The 19,264-nt window shown below is 46.5% G+C and overlaps 1 long non-coding RNA gene across 1 annotated transcript in view; it reads left to right on the forward strand.

The window, feature by feature from the left end:
• LOC132222946 (uncharacterized) overlaps positions 1 to 19,264 on the forward strand; it is a 36,060-nt gene that overhangs the window by 6,153 nt on the left and 10,643 nt on the right. The window contains exons 2-8 of the long non-coding RNA XR_009450339.1: positions 3,029 to 3,117; positions 5,952 to 7,056; positions 10,104 to 10,222; positions 11,748 to 11,845; positions 11,942 to 12,170; positions 13,248 to 13,540; positions 14,784 to 14,964. This is a non-coding gene — a long non-coding RNA (uncharacterized LOC132222946). The remainder of the gene's footprint in view (positions 1 to 3,028; positions 3,118 to 5,951; positions 7,057 to 10,103; positions 10,223 to 11,747; positions 11,846 to 11,941; positions 12,171 to 13,247; positions 13,541 to 14,783; positions 14,965 to 19,264) is intronic.

The following is a 19,264-nucleotide window of genomic DNA, read 5'->3' on the forward strand; positions in this document are numbered from 1 at the left end:
TTTTTCAATTGGGTTGTTGGTGTTTTTTCTTAGCTGGAGCAATCCTATTAGAATATTAAGTCTGATGATGCTCTTTCTTTCCTTACAAGCCACTGGCAACCCATCTCCCTCAGAATGAAAACTGGATCCTTGCAGTCTGCTCTGTTGTCCACCTGTGTGCCCACCCCTATTCTATCTTTTCTCTCTGACTTGGTGTCCAGTTATGTTCCATTTTATTTATTCTTTTATTATTATTTTTAATATATTTTATTGATTTTTTTACAGAGAGGAAGGGAGAGAGATAGAGAGTTAGAAACATCGATGAGAGAGAAACATCAATCAGCTGCCTCCTGCACACCTCCTACTGGGGATGTGCCCGCAACCCAGGTACATGCCCTTGACCGGAATTGAACCCGGGACCTTTCAGTCCGCAGGCCGACGCTCTATCCACTGAGCCAAACCGGTTACGGCTATGTTCCATTTTAATCACTGTGTTCTTGCCACACTGATCCTCTTCCTATTCTTTGCATTTGTCTCAGGGCCTTTCACCTTTCTATTCTCTCTGCCTGGAGTAGGCTTCCCCAGCCTACTTAAAATTATAAATTCTTACTGATACACCCCTCCCTCCTCTTACAGTCTTTTCCATCTCTGCTGATGGACTTGATCTCCTTCCTGCTCACCACCAACGTGTTAATTGACTCTCTTCCCTCGCACTAGAGAGTAGGCATATGAAACCCAAGAAAGTGACTGTTCATTTACGCCATCAGGTTTTAGGATTTGGGCACTATTTCCTCATATAAAACATATCAATACTTGGGCTAGCCCGAAATAACTAAATTACGGTGAAATTGAATTGAATGTCTATATATTTTTATTAAAAAATATACAACAGGAAACAATGTTTATTTTATGTAATCAGAAGTAAGAGAAGTAAGTTTCATGAAGACAGGCATTTTTTAAAAATATATTTTTTTATTAATTTCAGAGAGGCAGGGAGAGAGAGAAACATCAGTGATGAGAGAGAATCATTGATTGGCTGCCTCCTGCAAGGCCCCTCCTGGGGACTGAGCCCGCAACCCAGGCATGTGCCCTTGACTGGAATCGAACCCAGGACCCTTGAGTCCACAGGCTGACGCTCTATCCTCTGAGCCAAACCGGCTGGGCCAAAGACAGGCATTTTTATGTGTTTTGTTCACATCTATATTCCAACAAATATAGATGATGCTTAATGAATCAGGGTCTCTTTCTCCCCAGGACTCATGTGGCTCAGCTCCCTAGTACTGAAAATATATGTCGAGAGCAGTTCCCAGCCATACTCAGAAACTGGCGTATTTCTCTTGGGCTCTTTCTTGCTACTCCTGTAGAGTCTTTTCCATCTTTCCTCCCTTGCAGTGCTTATTTCCTGGGACACAGCACTGTGGAGTTTGATAAAATGTTGGCAAATTAGGTGTCTGTGGAGTTTGGGTTATTTTTATCAGAGATACAGCCTCAGGACAACATGGTATCTTTTCAACTTGTTACTATGCCATAAAATACACTAGTGTTCTAGTGTTTATAGAGTTAATAGGTAGAGATAAAAAAAAAAGAGAGAGAGAAGGGGAATTGATTTAATTATCATTTACATAATGCAGTTTTATGAGCCTATGTAAATTATGCATTGTTGACCTTTAAATTAATTTAGGCTTAATGAGATGGTTTCATTATGTTTAAAGATGTAATATAATTATTTTATCATGTTTCTTATTGCTTTGTAAGCATGTTTCTGCTTCGTGTCTCATTAGGGCCCAAATGTATGTCCTTCTTATCGACTCTTTAGCTGTTTTCTGGTGTGAGGTTTGCAGAGGCCTGATCTGACTGGTGTTCCTAAATTGTGTAATTTTCCAGGACACATTGCAGCTTTTGCTTCAACGGAGGCCTACATTTTCAGAAGAGTTAAACATTTGATCTGAAAATGGGCTCTTTAAAAAAGTCATTTGCAACAGGAATCTTTGTCATGCTGGGCACAAAAGGAAAAATGAATCTAGCATTCAGCCAAGGCTCAGTCTTGGGCCCTCTAGTGTTGGATCTTGGAACTGTAGATTAATTTTGCACATGGCATTGGAGCCTTGAGTCCCCTGAGAATCCCAGGAAATCTGAAAGGAAGGAGGAGGACATTGAATAGGCTGGTCTCTGGCCTCATCACCTTCAGCCACAGAAGCCGCACTGTTACATATTTTCTTCAATTTGGGACACTGCTAACCTCTTCCTTGATAATATAGTTATTTTAGCGCTTTAAAAATAAAAGTTCACAAGCTATATTTACTAGAGAATAAGCATATGAAACCTAAGAAAGTGATTGTTCATTTTTGCCAGTATCTCCTCATGTAAAACCTATCAATACTTGGGCTTAACCCCAAATAACTAACCTATGGTGAAATTGAATTGAACACCTATATGTTTTCATTAAAAAAATATACAACAGGGAACCATGTTTATTTTATACACTCCGGGTTTCATGCACTCATAGTCAAACAGCCAGGCTTGGGAACGCATTCGCAATACTGAGTTTATTGCTGATCATCAGTGGGCCTTTGGTTCCACTGCAGGGAGCCCCTGGTGGAGGCACCCTTGAAAGGAAGTCTCCCGTTCTGTGCTGTGGCTAGTAATGTCCCCTCGAATCCTTCACTGACATAGGGAGAGATGTGCAGACCACTCAGGGGTGTGTTGAAAACTCTTGGATGACACAGCTCGATGCACTTCCATTCCATTGCCAGCGCGTCAGACCTGTGCAGGCCATGGTCATCTGCCTGTAAGGGGAGGCTGGTCTCCCGATCTCTTCGGTCACTTCCCCATTTATGAATTTATGACCAGATGACCGATCTTCAAGTTCCCATCCAATGCACCTCCTAACCCAGTGGTTCTCAACCTTCCTAATGCCGCGACCCTTTAATACAGTTCCTCATGTTGTGGTGACCCCCAATTTCATTGTTACAAATTGCACATAATGAAAGCAGAGTGATTCATCACAAAAACAATATGTAATTATATATGTGTTTTCCGATGGTCTTAGGTGACCCCTGTGAAAGGAGCCTGGGTCCCTGAAAGATTGCTGGACTGGGTCCTTTCTCATGCCCTCTGACAACAGGACATGGAAGACAGGTAGGTCTTTACCATGTTGAGTCACTGAGGTTTTAGTGTTGTTTGTGATAGCAGTTAACTTACCCTGGCTAGTACATTCCCCACTCTCTCTGAGCCTGTTTCCTTACCTGTGAAGGTAAGGAAATTACTTCATTCACAGTGTAAAGTGACTTAAGTAAGATAATTTAATGTACATACTCGGCACATAGTAAGTGCTCATGGATGCCAACTGTTGTTACTGGTGAATGTGACTGCCAGTTAGAAGAGGGGGCAGATTTGTGTCTGGGAGGATAGTGGTTTAGGAGGAGTGTAACAATAGGATTGTCACTGTCATCATCGTCATGAAGATGGCACCCGCTGTTTACTGACCACCTGATTGGGCCAGGCTCTGTCCTGGGGTGCATCACGTGGTCTCATTTCAATCCCCTGAGGCAGGTATTAGTAACCTCAGTGAGGATCCCAGCTGCTGCTGAAGCCGCACCGACTACACAAGCAGTGACATGGGCAGGCTTTCAACTCTGGGCTCTCTGACCTTTACCTCAGAAATGACACCACGTGTATTTTGGGGAAATGCGATACGTATTTAAAGAAAAGAAAAAAAAATGTCTTTAAATGAGACTTCCACCTGCTTTGCTTCTCATTAGGGAAGTGTTATGTTTTCCTTCTGCAACTTTCTCTACTTCAAGTTGTAGGGACTGGCTTTTATAAATTAATCCTTTGGCTGGAGATTGGCTGCAGATGTGAAAGGCCCCGGTCTCCTTGCCTTCCCCAGGGTCCTGTGACTTCTGTTTTGTTTGTACTCCCGCAGCTCTGTGTGGACTCGGTCAGTGGAAAAGGGACTGGGTTTCTAGAACAGTGCGTCTGTGAGTCCTGCACGTCTCCCTGAGCTCAAGGCCTCTTGTGAGTAGAGCAGATACTTTAAAGCCCTTTCGATACATGCATAACCTGAGCTATAATTTCCCAGAAGCACCTCCCATTTCTTTACTTTTGTGTGTAGTGAAGAAAGATTTGTGACTCCACACAAACAAGAAAGGTCTGGAAAAAAAGAAAGAAAGAAAGGTCTGATGAAAACTTCTGAGGTGCTGGTGCTTAAAATCCTGATACTAGATTCACTAGATTAACCAAAGGATTGATTTCTCTTCACAGTTATGTGTACTATATTCCCTCTTCTTCCCCTTTGAGATAACAGTTTGGGCTTCAGCAGCATAACCCACCCCATAGACCAGTAGTAGATCCATAGGCACAGATTCAGTCACTAGCAACATGGGGTGTCGCTGGACTACATTTGCATTGATATCAACAAGACAATTCCACTTGCAGCGGTTTATGTGGCGCCCACTTGCTGTGTGTTAAGACAGCCAGTAAGGACTGGTTTATAATGTATTTTACTTCCACTGCTTCTCTTCTAGGTCTGATAAAACTTTAAACACAAGAAGCATTTTTCTTTTTTTATCTCACAGATAGTTTTGCTGTCAAAGGCAATGCTAAAGGCAAGGTGAATAAAACCAACTTCTACACTTAGGGTTATTTTTGCAATATTTATGAATGTATTCAGGAAAAAGCCCAGGGCCCTTGCTGCTAGAACAATGGGTTAGGTTGCTTTTCTTCAAGAATATTACGTATTATCAATATAATAATATATCAGTATAGAGTTTCATAGAAATTCTTCTACAATAAAACTTTGAAAACTGTTTTGTCCTTTAAAAAATAATGTTATCAGGCACTGGCCGAGTAGCTCAGATGGTTGGAGTGCCATTCCCAAAGCAGCAGGGTTGCAGGTTCAATACCTGGTCAGGGCACATGCAAGAATCAACCAATTAATGCATGAATGAGTGGAACAGCAAGCCGATGTTTCTCTCGAACACGCTCTCTCTCTCTCCCTTCCCCTCTCTCTAAAAAAAAAAGTTCTTAAAAAAAATGTTATCAGAGGCAAAAAACAACATCCCGCCCCCCCCAAAAAAACACTTTGTGGCTGCTTGAAAAATAACACGAGATGGCGCCAGAGAGCCAAAGTGGAGATGGATTTGCTTCTAGGCAGGAGAAAGATCTGAGTGGAAAGGGTGGCCTTTTACCTTCTCTGAAGCCGTGCAGGGGGGTCCCACTTTCTCCACATCGTCGCAACACTTTGTTTTCTTTTTAAGAAATAGCTGCGTGGTCTCTTACTGTGGTTTTGATTTGTGTTTCCTTGAGCAATTGGTTTTTACTTGTTTTTTAAGCCGTAGAGGATTCTGTTGACAGCTTGTGCTGCATGGCCTGGTGGTTAGGGGCTAGGGGTCCGGCGTGTGCTCAAAACCAGTAGCCACGTAAAGAGAAGCCCAGTGCTTAGAGCAGTTAACCAGGGAGGCTCTTAAGTTGATGTGGCCACAGAGGGATTCAGTCCCCTTCCTCAAAACCCTCTTCTACCCACATGGCAGACATCCTGTCCCCACATCTTGAGTAAAGAGCAGCCCACTTTGAGCCCTTCCCTAAGTGGTTTCTAGGGTCCCTCTCAGTGCTGGAGTCTAAGACTGTCACAGGGGTTCACTAAGCTGGTTAATTCCCCAAGTGTCAGTCGGAACAGACCAGTGTCACCAGCATCACCCTGGGTCCTTGGGAGCCATTCAAGGCTCTTGGCCCACGTTCATTCTTCCAGAGGCTGACAGCCATGCCAGGGTTCCTGCCTGTTAGGGAACCCTAATCAGGACACATGGATGACACCCAGACTGTCCCACCTGCCCAGCTCAGTTTCTTCTTAATTTTTATTTTTAAAAAACATTTTATTTATTGATTTTGAGAGAGAGAGAGGGAGAGAGATTGATCTGTTGTTCCACTCACTTATGCACTCATTGGTTGATTCTTGTATGTCTCCTGACCAGGGTCAAACCCGCAACCTTGGCGCATCGGGACAATGCTCCAACCAGCTGAGCTACCCAGCCAGAGCTCAGCCTCCTCTTTGAAACGTTGAAGCCAGTGGGCTTCCTAACGAGACAAAGTGTCCTGTCATTGTTCCTGAAAACATGGAGCAATGGTTGGAGGAAGTGGGTCATCTTGAACTTCATGAAATGTGTTCATCCTTGGGGCTCGACGGAGGGGGGCAGAGAAGGGGGCGCATAAGGGGCACCTGTAATACTGTCAACAACACATACAATAAAAATAACTAAACAAATAAATGTGTTCGTTCTTTGCGATTTGGAAGAGCAAGAAGTATTTTGGAATAGTGCTATAGGTTCACCGAGGAGCCAGGAAGTTTGGGAGGAGAGAGGTCAGGGCAGAACACGGGCATTTTCCTTTCAAGGATCCGGTGGTAACGTTGCAGGGATGATTGCTTTTGGATCTTTGCCACGAGATGTGTTTACTGCGCAGGAACAGTCCCTCAAGGCAGAGATAGTATCTGCGCAGGGCATTCCAAGAGCAGCAGAAACAGGCCGGCTCACCGAGGAGGCTTGAGCTGGGGAAGGCTGGCTGATGGGGCAGGAGCGCCGAGAGGAAGGGACGGGCTGGCCCAGAAGGAAGGGCAGAGACCAGGGCTGAGGATGCTGTGTCACATGGTACCATGAGCTGCCAGAGGTGATGCTGCTAAGAAATTCTTCACGGGGATGAGAGCTGCAGCAGAAGGTCCCTCAACCATTCGGAGGGACTGAGGAGTGGGGCCTGGGAGACCCCTTCTGGGGAGGCAGCGTCCCCTCTTCTGTCCATTCAGGAAGATGCTCAGCCCCGCTTTTGCACAGGTCAGCCACTCACCACTCAGCAGAGAACTTGAAAAGCAGCCATAAAAGAGACATCGAGGATTTTGTGGGCCGTAAACCTCCAAGATGAATTTTCCTATCACGTTTTACGAGCATGAGTTGTAAAGCCTTCAGGATGCCGGGCTGCCCCTCCGCGGTGCCCACAAGCGTCCTCCGGAAGTGATGATTGGTGTTAGCTCAGCCAGAGACCTTGGATGATGCAGGCACCGCGCCTTAGCCCACGGAGCTGGTAGAGGTGATTGTTTTTTCATGGAAGCACAGGGAAGACTGTGCTGTCTTTTTTGAACTTCCTTGTTTGTAGATGAGATCCTCTATGGCAGCGGTTCTCAACCTGTGGATCGCGACCCCTTTGGCGGTCGAGTGACCCTTTCACAGGGGTCGCCTAAGACCATCCTGCATATCAGATATTTACATTATGATTCATCACAGTAGCAACATGACAGTTAGGAAGTAGCCACGAAAATAATTTTATGGTTGGGTCATAACATGAGGAACTGTATTTAAAGGGCCAGAAGGTTGAGAACCACTGCTTTATGGGGAACTTGGGGGGATCCCCAGTAGGCAGATGTGTGGTCCCCAACAGTACCCGAAGACCCTGAAGGTTAGAGAGAAGGATACAGTTAAGATGTGGATTTGTTTCATTTTCTTTTGGTTTAATTATTTGAGTAGATAACACAGTCACTGTATAGACAAATACACAACAAAAAGTTACCCCACCTACCAGTACCTGTCCCCTCCTCCCATAGCTAAGTACTTTCTATACCCACTTGCACAGTCTCTCATGCATATAAAATTCAGAGACACATTCTTATGCCCACCTTGTTTTTAAAACAAGATAATATTAAATAACTAGAGGCCTGATGCACGAAATTCATGCCAGGGGCTCGGCCCTCGCACCCCCAGCTTCGTCTGGAAGGTCATCCGGAATGTCATCCGGACGGTCGTTCGGCTGTTCGGTCTAATTAGCATACTAGCTCTTTATTATATAGGATATTGTTTTATATCTTGCCTTTTCCACTTAATACGTCTGGGAGATGGGTTTTGAAGGAACCTCTGTGGAAGGAAGGGAGTGAGGTGAACAAAACTGTAGATTGCTAAGCCAGATAAAGGCTTTGGGGTTGTTTGCCCAAATCTGTTAGGTTTACAGAGTGGACACCCAAACCTCAGCACGTTTGGGGCTTTCCTCAAGGTCACCCAGTGGCCTCTAACACTTACAAATCATTCCTTAATTTACAAAAGCAAAGTGTCTTCCGTTAAGTGGGGCAGTTAAATGAAATACAAGCCTTCATTTTCGGCCTAATAACCCAGAAGCTTCCCACTGCCCTAAATTAAATCAGCCTCATTAAGGAATGGGGCTTGTGTTGCAAGAAGCCACAGTGCATGGCCTGGTTTCCTCCTGCCCAGAAGGACAGCAGCAGTCGGAGCTCGTGGCTTAGGCAGCGATTTTCCGTGCCTTTGTGCTCTCGACGCTACAGATCCAGCTCCCACACTCACCGAGGGCTCACTTCTGCCTTTCCCGAGAGAGGTGAAGAGGACTCTCAAACCTGTGGTGGTGAATTCAGGCCAACTCTGGTAGATTTGCTAAAGTGGAGCAGACTAAAGGCCTGGGGTCGGGGGAAGGGCGGGCTTAGAAGGGGTCAATGGGGGGAAAAAGGAGACATATGTAATACTTTCAACAATAAAGATAAAAATAAAAAAAGGCCCTAGCCGGTTTGGCTCAGTGGATGGAGTATTGGCCTGTAGACTAAAAGGTCCCAGGTTTGATTCCGGTCAAGGGCATGTACCTTGGTTGTGGGCACATCCCCAGTCGGAGGTGTGCAGGAGGCAGCTGATCGATGTTTCTAACTCTCTATCCCTCTCCCTTCCTCTCTGTAAAAAATCAACAAAATAAAAAAAAAGGACACTTAAAAAAATAAAATTAAAATTAAAAAGGGTCCTGACTAAACCCCGTCTACTACAGGCACATGATTTCTCCAGGGACTGTGTCCTCTTAAGGGTACATAGCCCCTGACAATGGGCCTGCACTTGCAGGCTTGGAAACCTGGTTCTCCCTCTGTTGGCCTTGTTTCTGTGTCGGAGAAAGCGTGACCTGAAAAAGACCTGCTCAGTCCCACTCTGTTCACCTGGCTTGGCCTCAGAGTTGGCTCACTCTTCCTCGGTCATCGTGGGCCTTGGTGCTGAAACAGGCGTGGCCGTTCCCTGTGTGCGTGGGCAGGCCTGACTTGATAGATGCTATGCCAGATCTGCACCGTGTGTGAAGCCTCTAGCTCGGTGCCTGACACAGAGGTTCCCCCAGAAGCAGATCCTGAGACCCAGTAACGGGCCGGGGGAAACGAGACACGGGCAGGCAGGCAGCCAGGAAGCGGTGTTGCGAAGCCAGCTCCCACCCTGGGCAGCTGGGGCTCGATCCTGTGGGAGATGTGGGCTGGGATAGAGAATGATCCCACCTGAAGGGTGAGGGCGCTGGTTGGTTGAGAGCTGGTGGGCGCTGATTCCTCCACTGCCTGCAGATCTCCTGCAGCTTTAAGAGAGCTCTCAGGCACAGATGACACTGGCGGTTGGCCGTTAGCCAGAGCGCGGGCCACAGGTATGGGCAAGGCATGGATCAGGGGTCCTCAAACTTTTTATTTTTTTATTTTATTTTTTTTTTAAAGGAAGTGGTATTCTTTTTTTTTTAATATTTTATTGAATTTTTACAGAGAGGAAGGGAGAGAGATAGAAAGTTAGAAACATCCATGAGAGAGAAACATCAATCAGCTGCCTCCTGCACATCCCCCACTGGGGATGTGCCCGCAACCCAGGTACATGCCCTTGACCAGAATCGAACCTGGGACCCTTCAGTCCGCAAGCCGACGCTCTATCCACTGAGCCAAACCGGTTTCGGCGGTCCTCAAACTTTTTAAACGGGGCCAGTTCACTGTCCCTCAGACAGTTGGAGGGCCGGACTATAGTTTAAAAAAAACTATGAACAAATTCCTATGCACACGGCACATATCTTATTTTGAAGTAAAAAAACAAATGTTTTCGGCGGGCCGCATGTGGTCCTCGGGCTGTAGTTTGAGGACCCCTGGCCATGGATAGTAGCCCCCACATCATTCGCGTTGTTCTTTCCCTCTCGCTCCTGCCTTATATTCTGCCTCGGTGTTAAAGTTTGTCTTACAGACTTGACGCATTTCCCGCCACCAGCTCTCAACTGAGATTCTGTACTAGTATCTTCCTTAATTTGTCTCTAGTGCCACCATCCCCTAGCTGTGCCATTGGTGTTTTTTAAATTTCTTGCAGAAATGAGCTGGAACGCAACGCTGTGGATCTTGCACATTCCATCTGCCCACCAGGATGCAGTCTGAGGTGGAAGCAGTGATGCTTTAAGAACTGGACTTCTCGGCGTTCCCTGGGAGAGAGTAAGCAGCTTGCCCAAGGTCACACAGCTTGCGCATGGCCTGTCTGGCTGCAGGACCTGAGCCATTTTACTGGTGTCTGCTTTGAGGTATCCTGTGTGGCCCCTCGCTGCAACCTTTTGCAGGAAGGATTCAGAATCTGGAGAAGGGGCCACACGCAAATGGATACACTAGACAAGAAATGTAAATTTGGAAGGCATCGGGGGAAACCAGGTGGAGGCCCTTCTCTAGTGGAATGGTTCCCCGAATTTCTGGACCCATAGCTTTTTATTTCCTAGAATACACATTTGCCCTTTAACAAAGCAAACAGTCATTTCAATGGTAAGGTTTGGTAAACAATAAAAGGATGATCAGGTTAGGGGATTGCCTTCAACCATTTTGCCAGCAGCAGGTAATACCATGCCGATTACCAGCTTTTGCTGAATACCAAAGTCCATCAGCCTTCTGACGGACCTCTCGCATTTATATGTTAACTACTATTGGGCTTTGCCTCCAGCAGCCCCTGGCTCTGTGCAGGTAGTGTTGGCCTGGGGGACATATCTTGTGAGCTGTTCTGGGGAGCTCCAGTACCTCCCACCTCGACCCCAAAGGGCTGTGGGCCTGATGCCTCAGGAACACACGTGGGGGAGCACTACTAAGTCCCGTTTTCCCAGGAGGTACATGGGGCTCACAGGCTGAGAGGCCTGCAGTTGGCCCACAATGGATGAGGGTTGGAGGGGGCCTCGGGGTCCTTCGATTCTCCAAGCATTGTGTTTTCACTGTGTTTGGGGTTTGGTCAAACAGGCATGCCCACCCACTGCTGGGTGAGTGCAAACTGGGGACATCCCAGTGGTGGACAACACGGTTATTATCTATCAAAATTCCAAATGCTCAAGGCCATGTACCCAGTAATCCCACTTCTAGGAGGTTATCACGCAGACATACATGTGCGGAAAATGGCTTGTCCATTTAGCGGGTCCCTGCATCACTGTGCTAGTTTGGAACTCGCCTAAGTGGCCATCAGTAGGAGACTGGCTAAAACAGGAGTTAGCGTTATACATCCGTGCCAGGAGATGCCATGCAGCCTTGAGAAAATGAGGAAGCTCAGTGTCTATTGATTTGTTAGAGACAAAAACTCAAGAAGCAGACAATGTGTTCATTGTGCTGTAACTTGTGTAGAGAAAGACAGTGTGTGTGTACTGGGTGACTTAGGAGTGTCTCCGGCAGGAGACCCAGGAAATAGGAGACCCAACATCAATTGCCTCAGAGAGGGGAGCTGGGAGGCTGGGGTTGAGGGGGTAAAGGAGGCTTTTTCCATATACCCTTTAGTAGCTTTTGAATGTCAAATGATATGACTGTATTGAGTAGCTGCTCAAAAATAAACATAATTAGGAATTCTGTGGGTTCTTTTTGCCATATTGCATTTCACTCTGGAATCTAAGTTTCCTTATTTGTAAAAGGAGGAAAAGAATATTTATTTCAGAGAGTGCTGACCCCTGTGTTTATTTGTTTGTGGCACTTACCACTGCCCTTAACGACTTAATTTTAGGAGCATTGACTTGGTCTGTCTGCTGCTGGAGAAGAGAACTGTGAGGTCAGGTCCTGGGTGTCACTTGCTCAGTACTCTACCTCTGGGACCTGCGTTCGGTGAGTGCTAAACAAAAATATTTTTGGAATAAATAAAAAATTGAGAATACTTTGTTAATTAGAACATGTTCTTTGTGTCTCTTTTACTACTTATAGCATCAAATTGCAAGAGGCAGCGGTGCATATAGACTTGGATGGTCTAGGTTCAAATCTCAGCTCTGCCACTTATTAGCTGTGTGGCTGTGGGCAAGTCACTCAACCTCTCTGTGCTCAGGTTTCCTCATTAGCAAATTGGGAGCTGTGGAAGTACCTACCGCATAGCATTGCTACAGGGATACCAAGAGCGCAAACATCTTAGAACCTTACCAGACACTGTAAATGGGAGGTATGGTCACTTGCCATGACTTAGTTACTTTTCCCATTAGAAACACTGATCTCTGGCAGAACTTCTTTCAGAATTTGGCAAGACCTTTAGAAGAGTATGAATACGTCTTTGCTTGTTTGCTCTTTGAATTCTTCCTTTCCTGGAGCATTAAGGTGGCTCTGAAGAGTCTGTCTTGTTTTTCTAGAGAACATCATCTCAGGAATAAAGGCTTCCTAGTTTCGAGGGCAGTTGGCTCCCAGGTGATTGGGCAGGCGTTGTAGACGGGGATATTTTTTCTTTCCTTTCTCAATGTCCCCAAGTCCTTGGAAAAAAATCCCTCAGCTCCCTGCTGGCCTTTCCTGGGAAGCCATGCCCTTCTCCTTTCTCCCAAGGTCAGCGTGGTTGGGGTTTGTTAAAGCCCTAGCGCCTTTTCAGCTTCTCTCTCTGTGGACCTGGGGGAGAGGAAGCCGGCCCGGGAGTCCCAGAGTGCAGCAGGACGCCTTGGAAACCCTCTGCTTTCTGTGTGAGCCACTGTGAAGAGACACTTGCTGCAAGCTTCCTGGAAATTGTGGCTTGAGTGGCCTTGATGGAGGCGCACAAGGGAGATAGACAATTGGGGCCTGACGTGCTCCGCACAGCTCCTTAGGAAGTGGGGCTGGGTCCACGGGGACCTTGGCTGAGCTGCTCAGAGTGCACTGGAGAGAGGCTGTGAGGACATTAGTCAGCATCCTTGTGCATTCTGTCAGTGTTCGCAGCCCCTTGAGTTTCTGAGTGCTCGCCCCTCTCTGCGGTGGGGGGATGCAGCCACTGCCCGCTGCCCTGCCCCCCTGAGTGCTTTCATCTCCAGGATCCCATTGCAGTCGCCATGCTTCAGGGGGATGCTGGGAAGTTCTCCTGCTGCTGGGAGCCTGGGTGCTGGCTCATTAGTGCCAGGCACCCTCCGCCGCGTGCTGTGCGCCTTTGAAGTGTGTCCTTGAAGGCGCAGCTGCCTTGCGTTGGCTCCCTGGACCTGACCAGGTGGCCATGGCAGACAAGCTCAGGAGCTCCGCACACCGCTGCCTGGGCTCAGAGGCCGCAATGAATCTGCTTTCTTTCCAGGAATCTCGAGGCATGTTCGCTTTTCATCTTGTTTCCTGACACAGAATAACATCTTCTCACAGTGAAATGAAACCTCCGTGTTCCCCCCCCGCTCCCCGCACCCCATGCAGCTCAGCCATATGGAAACAGCAGTAAACAAAATCACCAGCGTGTCTCAAACCCGAAGGCAGGACAGTGAATTGGCAGCAGCCTGAAGGGGAGAGAAGAAACCCAACCTCTTCAGATCTTAGGATTTAGCTTCTTATCTGCTGGATCCTGGGGGCAGGATGGAGAAAGAGCCGTAATGTCTGATGGTGATTGTTTCTCTTTGTTTTGAAGTCCCCATACCCAGAGGTCATGAAAAAGAAACCAGAGCTTGACCTTTCAAAAATAGGAAAAAGCCAAAAAACCCCCACAAAAACCATCTACAAAAAAAACCAAACAAACATACAAACAAAACACACACACACCTCACAGCCTGCTCTCTTTGCACCACACCTCCTAAGACCAAAACACAAAGTCAAGGCCACAAATTGGCAGATTGCAGGCTGTATCTGGCTTGCTGTTGTGTTTCGTTTGGCTCACACAGTATTTTTTTTCCCTCTTAAACTTGAGCCAACAGTTAAACAATGGGAGATTTCAAAGAGTAATCCAGAAAATCTGGGGATGCTGAACACATACGCTGTTGCAGAACCAGATGGAGCCACGGAGTTGCAAGGGGCTCGTCAGCCCTTAGCGTCTCACTGCCTGTTGTCTTAGTGGGTCTCTGACCCCCGGAGGTGCCTGGGTCTGCCATCTGATGTAAAATAGCTGGCACCCATCTGTCCTTGCAGTGTTTTTCTGGATTAAGCTTTCTGGAGCAGTGGGGTATGGTGCTACTATTCTTAGATTCTTCTCCAGATTTGCCTCACACTCCCCCTCCCGCCCAACTCCTCTGACTGGTTTTATAACCCTCTTTCTGTATTTATATTAAGCCTGGAAGGTAAGCTTCCATTTGAGTCTCTCTGCCAAGACCCTGGCTTAAAGAACTCTGCTATTTGACTTTAAATTATGAGGCTTTGTAAATTTATGAATGTTCTGACTTGAATGGTATTGAGAAAGTGTATAGATGTGTAAACTATGGCATTTTTCCCTCAGTTTGTAATGGAAGTTTCAGATTTGTTCTATAGCCTTGGGCCTTTGTCAGCTTAGTAATATTTAAAAAATTTATATTTTAACTGAAGTTGACACAATATTATGTTAGTTTCAGGTGTACAGCATAGCGATTAGACATTTATACCTTACAGAGGGATCGTTGTGACAGTAGTGTTTTCAAGGAATCTGCCTGTTTCATCTAAGTTGTATTTGTTGGCAAAGAATTGTTCCACAAAATATCTTTCACTGTCTGCAGGCTCTGTAGTCATGTCCCTCCCTCATTTTTGATAACTGGAATGTGTACCTCCTTTCTTTTGTAATGTTTCATCTAACTAGTTCTTAATATAGCTGTTCTTTGGACATGTCCCTGCAGCCACACAGACTGTACCAGCCTAGATTCATCAATGGCCTTTTTTTTTTAAGGCACCAACCACATCCTGGACCATACTGCAGACGCCACTGGGCCAACCAGTCGCTGCTCAGAGAGTGCTGTGCCCTCCTTCCCCCCTGGCACGCAGCCCGGCCACATGCCTGGAGCTTCCGGTTCTTCCTGAACACACAGAAGCACCTTTGTGGTTATGGGATCTGGCAACTGCACGTTCAGGTGAGGTTCACCTGTGGGGCGGACACTGACTAATGGGAAACAGGAGGAGGGGCGAGCTGACCAGGGCCGGGACTAGCGTGAGGTGAGGAGGCATTGATGGCCCAATATATATGTATGTGTATATATATAAATATATAGTATTGTATGAATTTTTTGACGCCTCTTGCAATGTAAAACACTGAGCCACTGGCTCCAGGTTGCTGGCCCTGGTTGTAAATTGCTGGCCAATAAAACGATGCTTATCTCAGGATGTGCTCTATCTTATCTCTTTATCAGTCTTCCTCATTTCCTTCCTCTTCTTGGTTTCAAACGCTAGGTCCTGGCAGCCTTCCACAAGCAACTCAGCTGAATAGTAGGGAAACAGCATGTGGAAACTAGCAGATTATTCTCTCACTTCTTCTCCATGACTGACACCCTACCTTCTTACAGTTGAATGGTAGTTGGATATTTTTAAAGTGCTCTTACAGTGTTCATTTCATTAGATCCCTCTAAGAGACCCGTGTGTAGGATAGAGCAGACAGCACCTCGAAATAAGATGCAAAGAGAGGCCCAGCGAGGCTAAGTGATTTGTCCTGTGCTGGTCAGCAGGGTGGTCAGAGAGCAGGGACTCAGGCCCAGGTCTTCAGTGTTTTCCCACCCAATTTCCCACCTGTCAAATGGGGGCATTATCTAGTTTAATTCCTCAGCCAGGACTGATGGAAGCAGTATTTTTAAAAATTATGGGATGCAACCGAGTAGTGAAATCAATTTAATCGGGGCAACCAGTTTTTACAAATGAAGTAGAACAGATCATATCAAAGCACACCTCATACAAAGATAAATATTGTTTGGTAAAACTTTCGATGTGAGTGTGCTGCTCATACGATTTTCCAGGCTCTGGCTTTTCTTGGTCGGGAACAGGGTCACATCACTTAAGATATAGACTTTGGATGTTGTGAAGGTGCTATTTGAGCTGAGTTTTGAGGTTATTTCAGGGACAGATTGCTGGGATGTGTTGCTCTTGCACATCTGATAGTCTGGGGCAGGACCGCACCTCACAGATGATAGGCGCGCCAATGTGCCTTCAATATTGGACTAAAAAACAAACAAACAGAGAGACTGGGCATCCCTGCCTAGAAAGGCCAGAACCAAAAAGATCAGCAGCTGCTAGCTACTAGTACCATGCTAACATGATCTTAAAGAAGGAGTAACATTTGAGTACTCTGTTCTGAGCATCTGACGAATAAATGCATGGACCTCAGAGCGAACGGGGGCAGAGCCTGTGCTGGGCAGAGACCTGGGACAGGAAGAAGGCAGAAGCAGATATAATTCAAGGAGTAAATGTGACTTACGGCTGAGAAGGAGGGCTGTATCATGACTCAAGGGAGTAAAAGGGTGGAGGAGTGGAGGGCAAGTCAGCGCAGTGACCACGAACAAGGGGAGGGCGTGGAGAAGTGAGAGTTTCCCAGCAGGCGCTGCCCAGAGGGCTTCCAGGCGGTTTGCACTGACTCTCTGGTCAAATGGTTACGAGTGTGAATGATTACGTAGTCAATTTACGTTGGGTCACTGAGAAAACCCAATAAAACGAAAGCCAATCAATCAAAAAAGGTGGTTAATAAAACATAAATACACTTTAACATGAAGCACTCTTTCTAATTGATTGCCTGCTTGACCAACTTTTCTTGCAGATGCCCAGTGGGAGAATCGTATCCTCATAAATCATAGTCAAAGGGTGCATATTCTTTTAAGGATACAGTAGTTTCCAACTGTGGTTTTTACTACATATGGCGGCTTTTCCCCCTGTCGGACCATAGCTCTGAGGTGGCAGTGGAAGTCAATGAGAACACGTGAGAATTTACAAACATTGGTTTTACATAAAGATTTTCAACGGGCAACTTAAAGAAACAATGAGAATGGGGTTGTTAACAATGGTGACATGGTGATAGATTGCTTGCGTATATAACTGTAGAGGAAAAGTCATAAAATGACTTGGGATCTATAAAGAAATAGAGGCAGAGGCAGGCTAGTGAGATTGAAAGATAGAGATAGAGAAGAAGAAGGAGGAGGAGGAAAAAGAGGGGGGAGAGGAAAGGAGGAGGGGGGAGGAAGGGGGCAGCACTACATATTTCTATACAGATAACATTTATGAATATACGTAAGTATGTATGTAATTATATAAACCATACATATGTGCATATACAGGACTCTTAACAGAAAGGACAGTGATGGTGTCCCTGGTCCTGCCTGCACAGGTGCCCATGACAGCCTCTTCTGCTCTTATTGTACTTTCCTCCCCCTGTTGACCCTATGGCTGACTTCCCTTCCTGTGGCTACACTGAGCCCTCAAGGTGATAATGGTGGAGCTGACCAGGAGAAGGCCATGGCCATGGTTGGAATGAGGACCGTGGGGTTGGGGGGTAGTGGGGATGGGAGCGTTGAATCGAAAGCTGCGACAGACAACAACTGTGATAGTTGCTTTGTGATGGGAAGCTCCCGAGAGGAGCAGGAACACCAGCCCACGTGCTACACTGGTTCCCAGGTGCACTGGGCACGAGCAGGCCCCAACCACATCCTCTCACTCTTCCTTAGTTCTGAGAGGTACCGTGAATGGGCACTGAAGGGCAGGGCCTCCGGGAGGCCCTTTGGTTGACAGCTGGTGTTTGCCTCTCGTGGGATTTGCTCTCCTTAATTCCGAGTAGGAGTGATCTATGTGGGGAAATCTTGGTGCCATATTCATCTCAGCAGAGGGGCCCTGATGAACTTGTTTATCAGCCCAGCTTCCCAGATCCTAGGGCTGGGCTGGTTTTTCTCTCTCTAGGAGCAGTGGTTCAACTCTACATTCCATCCTGCAAGTCATCCTGTATCCTTCCAACAGATTCCCATTTTGCTTAAGAGAGGTAGTTCTGGTTGCTTGCACCAAGGGTCTTAACTGGTGCAGTGGTTATGCTTAGTAATCGTTTTTTTTTTCTTCTTTCTTTTTTTACATGAAATGGTTATCTTTGGGTTGCGTTTCAGCATGCTGTTCAAAGGCAAGGTGGCTGAACACGGAGGCAGCCAGATTCACGGTCTTTGTCATTCATCCATGCCAGGCTGTTCTGACTTCTCTCAGCATTTATTGTCTCTAAAGACAATGCCACCCTCCTTTTAAAAAAAATATATTTTTATAGATTTCAGAGAGAAAGGGCAAGGGAGAGAGATTCTCGACCACTGAGCAACACCGGCTGGGCAATGCCACCCCTGTTTTAGCTAACACAGAGCCCGTGATACATGAAAAATGCCTAAGTTAATTTTCTTAACATCTACCTTCGGCTTTCTTAGGCGGAAAAAATTGTGCATTCCCTGATGTACAATTCCTTTAGCTAAATTCACATTTTAGCTTTGATTTTGTTTGCTTCCACCCTTTTCTGGTCGGCTTGGCCAGGTAACTCAGTCACGTATGGCTGGAAGCCCTCATTTGCTTGCTCAGAAGGCTGGGAACCAGGGGAGAGAAGAATGAGCCCAGAAACGGTCTGTGGCAGTTACCAGACCTCTGAGCGGCACGATTTCGACATTGTTCCCAGTAACAGAAACGAGGCTGAGCGGTCCAGACGGGGCCGTCTGATCCTGACCTTCTGGAGTGGGGATTAATGGCTTGCGATGTAGTCTGGGTCTGGCGGCACCAGGCAAAGCTTCTTGCCTTTGATCCTGGATGATTTTGTTAGGTCCTTGCTCCTGGGGATGCACACAGGGCACCTGCTCAAAATAACACTGGATTCAAGAAGCAAGGAGCTGGGGAGAGGACTTTACTCAGCCCCCCCCCCCCCCCCGCCATTGGAGACACCCTCAGAGGCCTCCTTGACTCCTCTCATCTTCATCTCATACAGGAGGGACCAGTTGAGGGTAGGGCTGACTCCTGTCCCAGAGCAGGAGGGCAGGAGGCCCCTGTTAGTTCTCAGAAGGGTCAGGCGGAAAAGTGAGCACCAAGATAAGTCACCAGAGAAGGATTCTTTGTGGGTGTTGGCGTTTGAGCATATGGAGGGTTTAGGCCTATCAAAATGGTGGGAAAAGTTATTCCAGACAGATGAATGCCAGCTAGGAACATGGCTACTCAGTTGTACTGTCTCCCGTCGTTCTGTGTAATTTTCTATGTTACAAGATTATTAAAATTTTGAAGGCAGAAGTCTTTTTTCCTTTCTTTTTTCTTTCCTTTAAGGCAGAAGTCTTGTAGTGACTCTTAATATCTTCCAGCATGTTAGAATATGCTAGGTAAAGATGTGTACATGATCCGCTGGGCTTTTTTTTTTTAGAGAGAGAGGAAGGGAGGGGAGGAGACAGAGAGAAA

Source organism: Myotis daubentonii, chromosome 21 (genome assembly GCF_963259705.1).
Source record: "Myotis daubentonii chromosome 21, mMyoDau2.1, whole genome shotgun sequence".
Lineage (NCBI taxonomy): Eukaryota > Metazoa > Chordata > Mammalia > Chiroptera > Vespertilionidae > Myotis > Myotis daubentonii.